At 45.0% G+C, this 14,503-nt stretch overlaps 1 protein-coding gene across 2 annotated transcripts in view; it reads left to right on the top strand.

Annotated features, from left to right (window-relative positions):
* The window catches only part of MEGF6 (multiple EGF like domains 6), a 1,305,820-nt gene that overhangs the window by 1,099,007 nt on the left and 192,310 nt on the right, over positions 1-14,503 (top strand). The window lies entirely within an intron of this gene.

Below are 14,503 nucleotides of genomic sequence, written 5' to 3'. Positions count from 1 at the left end.
CTACTTCTAGCTTTCAAGGATTTATTACAAGGTTAGGGTAAGTTGCAAATACAAGCATCTCAGCATGATATTCACCAGATACATGGGTACGATTACATACATGTGCTCTCTGAAAACCCTCAGACGAGCAAAGAAAACTACCAGGACTAGTTCCAAAATTAAAAGAGCTGCAAGCATAGACACGTATTGTGATCTCTCAGTCATTTACAGCCGGAATAAAAGGGTCAGGTTAGGCTGTCCCTACCCTGCTCTGGATGGTATCCCTACTTAACAGAATCCCAACCTACCAAAAGGTGTCAGCGGTGAATGACTCCCTGGGGAGATCACCCACTCTTAGTATCTAGATGAAAACCTATGATCGCCGGTCATGACCCCTCTCTGCCTACCCATCCGCTCTCTAAAGGGTCCTCAGGCATCTGCTCTAACTCCACCCAGGGGTGCTGTCCCTAATACCAAAACACAATAACATTTGAGACGCCCCTTGTGAGACGCCCCTCACGTGGTGTTGCTTCTGGCTTTTTCCATGATGATCCTCATTGGGGCCTCGTGCGTTAGAGTTGACCTTGCTTCTCAGACTCTTCTCCGGCCCGCCGATACCCCCCAAACATTCCTAAACCCTCCTCCATGTCTGTTTCCTTCTCCTGAACAGAACCCTATTCATCCAATCTTTAATTGGATCCCTCCTCACACCCGCAGACAGACATTCGCAGCTAGGATCCCATTTCTCATAAACTTCTAACAGAAGTTGCAACATTATGTCTCGGCGCCCTTGGCTCCTACTAATACGTGTAAATCAAGCATGGTTAAACAATTCAGGCCTACAACATTTCTCATAGTGATTATATTCTTCAAATCCTTTCATTAATCAATATCTCGTGTTAATACTCTACTTTAGGATTATATAAACACATCTATAAAATATAAACCTATTGAAAACAGAATTACTAAATATCATTTAGTGCAATCCACGTCGTGCAAATGAGTACCTTTCCAAACCCTTTCGGCTCTGGCCCTGAGGCCTACTTCGTTCTGTGTTTGCAGCATGTCATTCTTACATTTTAGCAGCTACACGACATGGATCAGGATTAATCACGTCTAATAAGGTTATACATTTTCACACATTTCTGCATTAGTTCCACTTCTATATAAAATCTCTAGATTAACTACAGATTTCAGAATATAGGCGAATATAATGTTAGCACTCATGGCATTTCTCTTCATGATTGTGCGTACTACATGTAAGTGTGAAGCACTACTACAATTCGTTCAGTTTGCGCTCTCTCACTACTCTGTAGCTTTAAATATCTCCTTCATTGGACTCCTAAAGCACTATACCTAAAGACCAATCCGCTGATGGTATGCATGGCTCAACATGTCTCAACATGTTATAACATTCATCCTCCCTCATTTCTTACAACACATCTCCTTTTTGCTTCTTCCACACTTTGGAACTACATTGAAATTCTCTTCTCTAATCTCCATACACCGTCTTAGGTGAACTGCCGTGTTGTGTTTGCCGGGCCATATACTTTTACCTTGACTTGCTGCTCTGCCCTTAAACATTTCTTTTAATCATTTGATGCTGCCATATTGATTTTATACTTGTACTGCTGAATTTGGATTTGAATTTGTTTGCTACTCAGCGATCTTTGCCTGAATCCCGGTTCTTGGCCCGGAAGCTTTGCACTCTATTCCGAGATCCAATCATTGAGGGAGGGAGGGAGGAGGAGTTAACACTGCGCTTGGCATTTAAATGACGGTACGAGCGCGGGAGCACAGGGGACGAACACAGCGATCGCACCGATGCTGCGCCGTAGGCAAGCCCGTCTGCGCCAATCCGCGTCCGGATGGGGCCAGGGGCCAGTCACCATGCCCAAACTTTGTGCTACTCTTCTAAAGAGTTGAAATCTTTGCATGGCAGCAAGACTCCTGATAGTGCCACTTGCATCAAACTGGACAACTCAGAGATCCTGAATTATAGAGACCTCTTCCCAGGAGCTCCACCCCAGCCTATTTGTGTCCCCTCAATCCGACAGGGTCATGAACAAATCGAACTTACAGGCATATATCTGAACACCCGTTCTCTGGTCAAACATCAATAGGATATTTTTCAGCTCCTGGACTCTGATAAACCGGACATACTTCTCCTCACCAAAACCTGGCTCACTGAAGAGTCTACCCCCAATATATTTGCAGCAGTTCCCAACACCTATTACATTCTTCAGGCTAACAGGGGTGCAGGGAAAGTAGGGGGAGGGGTCGCAGCCATTATACATCAAAGGTTACAGTTTACATTATTAACGGTTGCAGGTATACCATCAGTCGACAGTTTAATTTTAAAACTTGATTCCCCTCACTCCCCCTTATTTGTGTATTGATCTACAGACCCCCATATCATATGCCACTATTTCCCCAGCTATTGGGTGAAATAATTTCCCAATTTGTCATTACCTACGCAAAAGTCTTCATAATTGGAGACTTTCATTATTGGGCCAATGACATTATGGAGGCTACCATTTCTGCTAAACTGACAGAACTACTTTCTGGGCTAAATTGTATCCAGCATGTGACTGTGACGATGCACGTCAAGGGCCACATGCTTGACCAAGTCTGGACATCTAATCTGATGGTCTCTAACTTAATGATCACCCCGTGCACTTGGTCAGATCACCACTTTATAACATTTATCCTCTCCAATGTTCATTCAACTAAATCCCACCTGAAGGTAGACCGCATGGCTAGAAATTGGAGACGTGCCAATTGGGAGATTTCTGTAATCTGCTAGCTACTACAGCTCCGCCAGAGCAGCAGTGTATGAACAACCAAGCAGAAAGAATCAAATCTTGGCTCGAATTTGCAAGCGATAGCTTTGCTTCCATTAAAAAAATCAAAACATCGAGACCTCACGATGCCCAACGTTGGTTCTCTGATGACTTAAACCTTAAGAAACTTGCCCTGCATCATGCCGAACATAGCTGGAGACGTAATTACTCTTCAGACAAAAAAGATGCCTTTGTGGCTCAGTTAAAAGAATACAAAAATACTATTCTGCAAACCAAGGCTGCTTATTTCGCTAATAAAATGTAAACTCTGCTAATAAATCCAAGGAAATTTTTGCTATTTTGGATGAACTATCCAAGCCTGATAGGGTTACAGCGAAGCCTGTGCCCACTCAAACCCTATGTGATTCCCTCAACACTTATATTATAGCTAAAATCGCCAGTATCAAAGCTAGTATTCCTTTAAACACTTATCTAGCGGCTCAACCATCTTTATGTAGGAACCCTCTACTACTACACCAGCTCCCACCTATCTCCAGGGAAGTTTGTTTTTAGCCTCCTGAGGAAGGTTGGTTCTGGCTCCCCCACTGGTTGTTGCCCCCTGCACATATTACAGAAAGCCTTTTTTATCTGCTCAGACCCCGTCTTGTGCTCCTTAAAAACTCCCTCAAGCAGGGTTTCATCCCAAACTTATTTAAAGAGGCAGAAATTGTTCCTTTCTTAATGAAACCTGGGGCAGACCCTTTAGCCTTCACAAGTTACCGCCCTATCTCTTTGCTCCCCCATCTGGCTACGGTTCTGGTAGCTCATGTGGCTAGCTTCCTCAGCTACTTTATCGAAAGCTCTCACTTTCTTAATCCTCACCAGGCCGGCTTCCGACCAGCTCACTCCACTGAGACCGTTATTCTCACTGTCGTGGACGAACTTAGGAAGGTGGCGAACATGGGCATTACTCAGGCCCTGGTTCTTCTTGATCTCTCGGCAGCCTTTGACATGGTCGACCATAATCTTTTGGTCGATTGTGTCAGCAGTGCGGCATCCGGGAGGCGGCTCTCGAGTGGGTCCTATCTTTTTACAGTGATCGCTCTCAGGCTGTCCGTCTCGCTCATATTTCCTTCCCCAAAATGAAACTGCCTTGTGGAGTGCCACAGGGCTCATCTCTCTCGCTGCTCCATTTTAATCTGGACCTACTGCCGCTGATCCGCTCCCTTGGAGAAAGAAAGGTCGGCACCTCTAACTATGCCGACGACCTCCAATTGATATTTGACATCAAGCAATTGGCTTCTTCTGTTCTTAATTTCCAATCCACCATGTGATTTATAAGTGAGTGGATGAACAGTAACCATCTGAAGCTGAAGCCTGATAAAACGGAGCTGATCTTTATCAGTGGGCCAGCCAACCCCTGGAATTCCAATTTCTGGCCAACCGAACTGGGAAACTCCCCCACTCCCAGCATGTTCAGTTAAAAGTCTTGGCATCACCATCAGCAGTGATGTGTCGGTTGAAGGCCCAGATTAGGACAGTGGTCTCTTCCTGCTTCACCTTGCTGCGAAGGATCAGGAAGATTAGTAGATTTTTTACCATAGAAGCCCTGATCCAAGTTGTCCGTGCTTTAGTCATCTCCTGCATTGACTACTTCAACTCACTCTACGTGGGCATCCTGGCATATCGACTAAAACATTTGTAACTAGTGCAAAAGCAGGCGGCCAGACTGATTAACCATCAGCACAAATGGCACCAAGTTACGCCATTAATGGTCTGACTTCACTGGCTGCCAGTAGCCAAATGTTGCACATTTAAGCTGGGGTGCATCACCTTCAAGGCTCTTCAATGCAACAGTCTGGCATTTATATCCTCCCGTATTAAGCGCCATGTTCCTCTTCGCGACCTTAGGTATCCCATCTGAATCTGTTGGCCATCCCGTCTTCTAAATGGCAGAAACACGGGGGACTCAGATTTGCAGTCCTGGCTTCTCAATTCTGGAATTCTCTCCCCCTGGAGATTAGATCTTTGACCTCTTATGCACTGTTTAGGAAACAGTTAAAGACCTGGCTGCTCCGACAAGCATATAACTAAATCTCCCATGCAGCAGTTTTCCCTGGACTCCAGCGCCATGAAACCGCTTGGTGTCATGCACTCTACAAGAATTGTTAACGTAACATAACATAACAAACTACCAAAAAAGGCATAAGTCTCAATAGTGCTCCTGATAGACCAGTAATATTGTGTTTAAACTTGTTCCATCAACCAGTTGCACGATTCCTGGATACATGTTTGCAACAAACATTGGCAAAGAGTTCACTGTATATCCAAGACACCAGAGACTTCTAAAGAAAATGATGCCCACTAAGTTGGATTTTTCCACTAAAGTGTTGGTTTGCAGCATAAATGTTAACTCGTTTGCAATGGCACTGAGCTGTTGGACTAAGTATACTAGATGAAGAAATAACAGGAATTGAACTATTTGTTCTTCAATTCTTACAACATACTTTTTTTTATCACAGCTACTTTGAGTGGACGGGAAGGTATTTTTTAAAGTTATCCAAGACTTTGATGAGTTTGAGCTAAACCTCTGTCTAGGTGAACATGCTCCTGACTCAATCTGAGAATTATTTAATTTTACCAAATTAGATATGGGAATACAACATTTTAAGCAGTCCATCTTCTCAATATTGTCGATATTAGTGAACATTCCGAAACTTCCTTGCCACTATTCTTATCATTGACCCATTCTGTTATACATTTTTCGGTTACACATTTCATTGTTAGACGTCAATCTAGGATTAGGTAAACACAGAATGGACCCTTTTTCAGTTCCATAGTTTATCAAATTCATGAGGGCAGATCCTATTAATTATAAATGTATGTATATATGTATATGGCATTTTCTCTAAGCTAATGATCATATTTAATTTACCTATGAAATCAGCAAAGTATTAATTTTCTGTATTTTAAAATTTTGTTCTGATAGAGACTTTTAGCAGCAAATTCCTCTCCTTTTGAATGTCCCCCAGCTGTGAAACTGGATCCAAAAAACATTTCTGCTGTACCTCGATACGCCGGAAAGTGGCACTTTGTGGCTCTGCATTTAACTTTCTCTGCTCTGGAAATGATGTGTGGGCCTATATAGGCATCACTCCCAAGTGATGACATTAGTTCCTTCCTTTCCATGCCTCCTGAGGCGGATCTAATGCTCCCTCTCATCTCCCAGTGAAATTTGCTGACTTTTTCTCTAAATTTCTACAGTGTGCGAGGGATCTCCCCCTTTGAATCCAAACTGCACTCTCAGTCTTGTTCGTGTTCCCAGAGCTGCCGGAGCCTATCCAGAGGTCAGTCTTCATCTCTTTCTAATTCTTCATGTAATGTTAAAAGCCACAAGAAGTTGAAGTGGGATTCCCTTCCCTTGCGCCACTCAATTTCACTCCTGAGGTCAGCCGACTTTTCAGCTGGTTTCAGCACAACCTCAGTTTCTGGGGCCTTCAGCCACACTGCGTCTGAACAAAGAGTTCCACGCAGCCATGCTCCCAATACTTGGATCTTTGCCAAATCCCTCGGACATGCCTTCAATCCCAAAGGCAAGGAGAAGCATTCGACCTGGCATACCGCAGGTGGCTTCGCCCTCAGCGCCAGCTGAACCCTCCAATCTCACTTTCCTCCCGCCCTTATTCCAACTCCGTTGCCGGCACCACAACCTACTCCAGCCCTGGATACGTCGATGCTGATACAAATTTTTCCACCTGAAGACTCAGCCCTGATTGTGCTTTCTGATGCAAACTCAACGCTGGTCTGACCTCGGCCGTCATCGTGCCCAAATCCAAGATTACCCTGCTCACCATTCAGCCTAGACAATATTTTCTCCAATCTCTCTAAGGCACTGATTCTGATCATGACCCGAGTGATGAGTTCGTTCAGCTCTACTAATATGACAATTGGTGCAAGGACTTACAGGAAGCCAGTGGCCCGATACCTCTCTGGAGACAGGTTTTTTTTTTCCACCCGATCCAGCCATGGAAGAATCTGCCTCGTACACCATGGTAACGTGTAGGTCGGAATATGTACTTAAACGCAGATCCCTACCTTGAAGGTGTAAACTAATTTCTTGACAGTAGTTCTCCAACTGGGGCGAACATCTTCCAAAATCCTTCTTCCCTTTAACAAGGCACTGTTGAATGCTTTATTGGGGTCTTGGGCTAAACCTTGCCCTAGCCCCCACATTCAATAGACAAATCGCAAGGCGCCATCTCCCTGTTCTGGGTGACCTGCCTTTTCTTTCACAGCGCCCCTCGCCAGAAAGCCTATTAGTTCAGCCTTCTACCAGCTGTTCTAATCCCAACATATTTCCCAGCACTACTTCTGAAAGGGAATCTAAGAGGGTGGAAATGATTGCTAAGCATGACTTTTTTCCCACCAGTTTGACCCTCTCTCTGATCTGATAATACCAGTTGTTTGTTGGAACAATACTCACATACCCTTTGGGACTAGGTGACACCCGTCCCAGCCTGGTGTGATTAAAGACCTTCGCCTGTCTTTTCTCATACAATCCAAGATGCTGCCAAGTTCATGGTTCATTGTTCCTTGGACACCACCAATTCCATCAAGCGCACCACAGGCACCAGCGTTGCCAGTCACTGCCATGCGCAGCTGCAATCGACTGGGTTCTCTGGTGCCATTTAGTCCTCCTTAATGGACATTCCCTTTGATGTGACAAGCCTCTTCAGGGAGAAAGCAGATTTTGCTCTTGACCCCGTTAGGTGTGAGCAGGACTACTGCTTGCCCCCAGTGCCTTTATGCCCACCTCACCAACCACAACAGTTCCAACATTCCTTTCATGGCTTTGGCATCCTTTGCTGCCAACACATCCAGCCCCAAAGGGAACCCAGCAATTTCTCAGTAGGGGCCATGGTGCCCACCATCCCATGGGCACAGACAGTGCACCACCCAGCCCACTGCCCCCTCATGACCCCACCTGCCAAACCTCTTTACTGTGCCCTTGTAGGGACAAACCTACCTGGCAGGAGGCAGACTTCACCAATTCTTATAGGACTGGCAGGTGAGCACATTGGACTGGTGGGTTCTACAGATTGTTTGCAAGGGATATGCCTTGCTCTTTTTATTTCTACTTTTTCCCACCTTCCAGTGTCCCCTCAGTGACTAACGGAGGACCATCTCTCCAATTTGTGCCATGGAGTGCAAGCCCTTGTGGCCAAAAAGGCGTTTGAGAGGGTGCCAATGCCCGAAGTAGAGCATGGTGCCCAAGAAGGATGGAGGTTATCTGCCTATTCTAGACATGCACCCTCTCAACGCCTTCCTCCATAAGGAGAAATTCACAATGCTCACACTTGCCCAGCTCTTGCCTACTCTCTTGGGACTGGGTGATTGTGTTGTACCTGCAGAATGCCTATTTCCAAATTTCCGTCCTGCAAGCGATGGCACTGCCTGTGGTGGGAAATGACCATTTTCAGTTTGCTGTGCCCTCCTTTGGTCTCACCAGTTCCCCTTCGGTGTTCACAAAAGTGATGCTAGAGGTGGAAGCACACCTTCGGTGGTCAGGGGTACCAGTCTTCCCCTACCTGGACGACTGGCTATCAAAGGAGGGCTCACCCCAGGCAGTTGTCAACAACCTCCAGACTTCTGCGAACTCCTGTCATCTTTGGGGTTCACTATTAACATGCTGAAGTTGCACCTGACTCCTTCTCAGATGCCCCCCTTCATATCAGCCGTGCTGGACATGGTTCGGTATTGTGCCTTTGCCCAGAGAATGAGAGTTCAGGACATTCAGGCTATGATCCCGATCATTTCGCCTCTGTCCAGGATTTCGGTGAGGATGACTCTGAGGCTACTGGATTTATGGCCTCTTGCATTCTGCTGGTCTAGCAGGGCAGATGGCATATGCGTGCTCCGCAGTGTGAACCGAAGTGATTGCACCCTACATCAAGGAGAACTTTCCAACCACATTTAGATTTTGGGGGAGACTGAAATATCTGCAGTTGTGGTTACAGGACCACAGTTGAGTCAAAGGCAGACCTCTCCCCCTTCCCCACCAAGAGCTGATAGTGGTGACCAACGCATTGCTTCTGGGTTTGGGAGGCCTCCTGGGAGAGGTGTAGATTAGAGGCCTCTTCTCTCTGGTCGAGTCCCAGCTCCACATCAACCCCCTGGAGCTGAGGGCCATCCACTTGCCATTCAAAGCATCCTGCTGTCCATCATAGGGATGCTGGTACAGGTGCTCACAAACAACATGTCTGACATGTGGCACTGCAAAAAACAGTGTGGGGTGGGGTCATAAACGCTGTATCAGGAGTCCCTGCACTCTGGAAATGGATGGCCTATTACAAAATGTTCCTGTTGGTGAACAACCTGGAAGGATCATTGAAAGTCAGGGCAGACAAGCTCAGCCATCAACATCTAGCGGATCACGAAGGGCCACTACCCTAGAGGTGGCACGGTGTCTCTTCTGCAAATGGAGAGCACACAATGTCAGCAACTTTGTGTGTTTGAGTCTCCAAGGCATCTCTCGCTCAGAGACGTGTTCTGCCACAAGTGGAAACTGGGACTCATGTATGCCTTTCCACCAATATAATTTCTGACCCTAGTTCTCAAGAAGAACAGGATAGTCTAGGCCCAAGTCATCATAGTGGCTCTGAACTGGGCATGGAGATTATAGGTTCCAGAAGTCCTGGGCTTGAGCATGTGTCCTCTGATCAGGCCAGTGACTGCTCCTCTGCTAAGGCGGAGGAGCGTTGCCCGACAGAAAAATAAAAATCATAATAACATGTTACTATCATTTTATTTTTCCCTACTGGCTCTGTAGATGCGGGCGGGCTGGGCTGCCCACACAGCAGGGGGAGGAGTGGTGGGAACTTTCTAAGTGTGTACGACGGTTTGGCCAGCCGTCTTGGGCCAGCCAAAAGTCATGCACACTTAGCATTCTCCACCCAGCTGTATTGCACCAAGGCAGGTGGAGAATATGCACAGCCTCCCACACTCCCTGTCTGAGCGCCAGACCACGGCACTTAACCAATCCGGGTGCTGCTGTCATGCTGGTGGCAGCAGTGTTGTGATTAGCTAGAGGAGTCTGAGAGCCTTTGTGCTTCCTGTTTCCTGTTTCATACATTGGCCGAACACGACAGAGGATGGAGGGTAAGTTAATGTTTCGTTTTTTCTTTGGCATTTTTCAGTTTTTTTTAAACATCCCCCACCCCACAGCACAAGTGCTGCTCCATAGAAGCCGCTACTGGATCAGGCTGCCCCAAGGGAGGACTTGCTGTCACAGTAGCAGGGCTGGGTTCTGCACCCTGGCATTTGCAATCTCCACCTTTATGCATGAAGATTGAGTGGCGACAGCTGCACACCTTCAACCTTCCTCTAGAGGAGGTTGATGTAGTCTCAAAGAAAACTGTATACGCCAGTCGTTGGGACACATTAATGGCTTGGTGCTCACATGCCAGATTGACCCTCTACGTGGCCAAGTTATCTGATGTTTTGTTATTTGTTCTGTCTCTTGCCTGGCATAAGTTTGCTTTGGACACAGTTCAGAGTTATCTATACAGACCTTTCAGTGTTTTTAAGGTTGCCAGATCAGCCCTCATTGTTTAAGGTAATTGTTGAAAGATTACAATACTTATTTTTCCCCTTCTCCTTTTGTCATGCCCCAGAGGACCTCAATCTGGTCCTGACTTATCTGATGTGCACTCCGTTCAAGACACTTCACAGCTGTCTTTTTCAGCTCCTTACTATAAAGACTGTGATCCTCATCGCCATCACCTCGTCATGATGTGTGAGTGAGAGTCAGGCTCTTTGTGTCAATCTGCCATACACATCCTTCTTTCCAGACAAAATGGTTTCTGTGGACATGGGCATCCTTCCTGCCAAAAATTGCGATGCAATTCCATGTTGGTCAAACCAACACCCTGCTGGTGTTCTATGCTCTACCTCATACCTCTAAGGAGAAGAAGAGGCGTAATAGCTTGGACCCGTAGAGAGCGCTGAGCTTGCTTCTACATAGATCCTACCAAAGACTACCAGGTGGACAATCAGCTCTTTGCCGGGTTCTCTATAGTGAAAAAAGGCAAGGCAGGGCAGAAGAGTGCCATCTCCAGCTGGATCGTGCTCTGCATTAAGATGTGCTACGTATTGGCAAAGAAGCGGCCTCTGGAAGAACTGTGTTCTCATTTCACCAGGAGCAGAGCTATTACTACTATGTTGGCAACCTTGACATTTGCCCGGTGGCTCTGTGAATGTCCATCCATACATTCATGCAGCATTATTGCCTGGACAGTCAGGTTCGCTGAGAGGGGCATTTTGCCCCATCGGTCTAGGGGGACTTTTTGGTTTGTGCCCATTCACAGACCCACCTTTGAATCGGTATTGCATTGGTATGTATTCAAATGGTGAGGAATTTATGGTTAGACGTCCCTATTGGAAGAACAAGTTACTTACCTTCTGTAACGCTCTTTCTGGTAAAGGCTCTAGTTAGTCGCAGATTTCTCACCTACCCGCCCATCTTCTCTGTCCGTGGTTGAACTCTATCCTTTAATAAGATCCCAAGTCTAGAAATCTGCACACTGTGTTCGATTTGCTTTTGAGGCCCTGCGTCTGGGGAGCGAACACTCTCAAAAGCAACTAAGGTCAATGGACGGGAGTGGTGCATGTCATTTTCGGAGCGAAATGGTGACAGTGCAGAGCCACAAGGTGCCACCTTTTGGCATGCAAAGGTACTGGAAAAAAGTTTCCAAATCCAGTAAGACGACTGGGGAATATTCAAAAGGTGAGGAATGTGCGTCTAGATAGAGCCTCTCTACCAGAAAGAGCATTATCGAAGCTAGGGCATGTGTTCATTAGGAATAGCAGTTATCACACTATAGTTTTTACAAATAATACTGTTCACAATTGTTTGTTGCACTTCAGCTATTTCCATAGTGGCAGCGTGAAGGAATACGTAGCGCTGGTACACATCAAGCACGTCACATTGGGTGAAGACAAATACATAACCAACAAAAGAATTCTGTGAGAATGTGAGAAGGTCTATTTTGTATTGCCAAAGCTGAACCTATGATACAAACTATGCAAAGATAGGAGCTCTTGTCCGATAAACCCCGCAAAAACAGATGTTCCGTTATTTCAAAACCCTCGACTATAGGTCTGCATACAAAATGAATCATTACCAGGCATCATGACTTGATTGAGCCTGACTGCGATTTACTAAATATTTCTTAAGTATATTACTGTTGTGGCATATTAATAGATTAAAAGCTAAAAAAACGTCTTTATAAAGTTACACCTGTCAATAAAATTTGATGCAAAACAAGTATTAACTAAAAAACAAACTTTTTTTCAAGTCCCGGATGCTCAAATTGCAACAAATGGAAATATATATTTATAATGTACCAAATGGAATTATATTGTAGCCAATTAGACGGAATAAAAAATAAAACTAGAGACTATGCCACGTACTACTCAGCTTTTTGCATTTTGAGTTGAAAGTATCCACGTGGACAACTTAATGTTGGCAAATTGGAGTGAAAAAATTAAAACAAGGCTACAAGAACGTAAAAGTACCAAATGAACTCTGAATAGTAAGTCAACAATGGCTACACTTTACCTCCAGGACTTGTAATCGTAACCAATCGAGTTTCAAGTGATAGAAGTAGCTTGACTTGGATGTGATCATAAAAGACTATTACTTTGAAGAGTACATATGTTTTATCGTTTTGTATGTGAGGTTGAACTACAATAGAACGTGTAGAAACACTTTTTAGGTGATAGAGAAGGAGTAGGTAAGAGAGAGTCACTGTATGATTCATGGTGATTTTGAACGAACCCACTGACATCACAGTGTTACTCGAATATTAATCTGATGCTTTTTTATGCTTTTTTAGGGTTCTGTATTTTAGCATTATAGTGCTACTGTGAGGAATGAGAGTACTGGTGAGGAAAATATTTAATAATAACAATTAACATTGTTTGCCTTTTTTTGTCATAGAATATATATTGTGAAAGCTATAAATATGTGTAGAGGGGTCTGTCCTGATGTAGGCAGCGGCAGCTCCTCCACTAAGGGGGGAAATAAAATGTTAATAATGGAACGTTATTATCATTTTATTTTTTTGTATTGAGCTTGAAGTTGCACTGCAGCCAGGTTAGGTTAGGGTGGGGCTGCGGTCCCATGACCCAGAGGGAGGAGGAGTGGTTGCTGCTGCACATTAAGTGCACTTGGCGGTTTGGCTGGCTGTCTCGGGCCAGCCAAACTGCCATGCACACTTTGCATGTTCTCCAGCAGGCTGTATTGCACAGCCTGGGTGGAGAACATGCACAGCCTCCCAATCCCTCTCTAAGTGCCGAACCACAGCGCTCAGACCAATAACAATGCTGCTATAACGCAGCCTTGGGTTTGGCTAGGGGAATCTTGAAGTCTATGTGCTTCCTGGTTTCTGCATAGGAGGAGAGGTGGCAGCTGGCGATAGGAGTCCAGCGGGTAAGTTCTCTTTTTTTTCTTCTTCAGAACCTTCACCTCTCCCTGCATGCCCCGTCCCATCCCCGGCCACCACCATTTTTTACCAGCCGCCACTGGATGTAGTTTCTACTGTGACATCCAAAATGCATTGTTTTTGATAGAATCTGAATCACACCACATACTGAAATGGATCAATTAACTGAACTAGCAAACAGGAAAAATAATTATGTGTTTGTAAGCTGTGCCATAGATACACGTTCTTGAACTAATATACAACATGTGGATTTTGTCCACGACAGTTCATCCAATAAAGTGTAAAAGCAAGATAAAATGAATAAATACTTATTGACACCAAGTAAAACTTGATGTCCCCTCATCGGAAAATACACTCTCCAAGAGCCCTCGTTTCACTGTGCTCCCTCAGCTACTCACCACCTTGTTTATGTCCACCTCCAATCGTGTTACTCTGCTCGACTCAGGCCCTCAAGGAGCTCTGAAGTGCCACACACCATATCTGTGCACTAAAACCATTTGACCTCCCTTTATCCACTCTGAAACTGTTAAAAGGTGACCCCTGTGGGCCGGCAGGGCCCAGGGCAAGGCAAGTACCCCTCCACTTTTCAAATTTTGCACCCCAATTTACATTATACGCCCCGAAAAATGCCTCTAAGAAATGTGCCCCCGGGACAAAGACGCTACAGCTCTGCTCCTGGGCACTACATAAACATATACAAGGAATAAATGTCATTATGCTCATGCAGCAGTGTCACGCACTAGCTTTTTTGTTAGCTTTCACTATGAATGCAACATGCAGGATTCATTCATGCCAAATACTTTGGAATTATAAAAATAAAGGTCTCAAGTGTAGAATTACCTACTTTTCGAATTGAATGCACCTTCCTATTGACTTTGATGTAGCATCTGATGTTTCATGTGTGCCACTCTTAAAAGGAGTCTTTCTTCATCAAAATAATTTGAGGAAAGCATTTTCGGGAACACCACATGTCAGTTTATAATGCTGTGTACTACAGTGCTTGGGGGGTAACAAGAGCCCTTCATCTCACATACAAAGACTGTTTACGTGCCGTGAAATGTAAACAAACTCAGGCTAGTGAAAATGTTTGATAGCTCAACAGACGGAACAATGTTTCCGTTTAATCTACTTTATGCATAATGTCTTAAGTAAAACATTTAGTCACACACATGAACCTCTGTGAAAACAGCAAAAAATAAGAGAACACATTGTGACCATCTTGAAGACCAATTACTG

The sequence above is a fragment of the Lissotriton vulgaris genome, chromosome 5, assembly GCF_964263255.1.
Source record: "Lissotriton vulgaris chromosome 5, aLisVul1.2, whole genome shotgun sequence".
NCBI classification, from domain to species: Eukaryota; Metazoa; Chordata; class Amphibia; order Caudata; family Salamandridae; genus Lissotriton; species Lissotriton vulgaris.
Note: the sequence above shows the minus strand (reverse complement) of the source record. Positions and strands in the feature narration are given on the sequence as shown.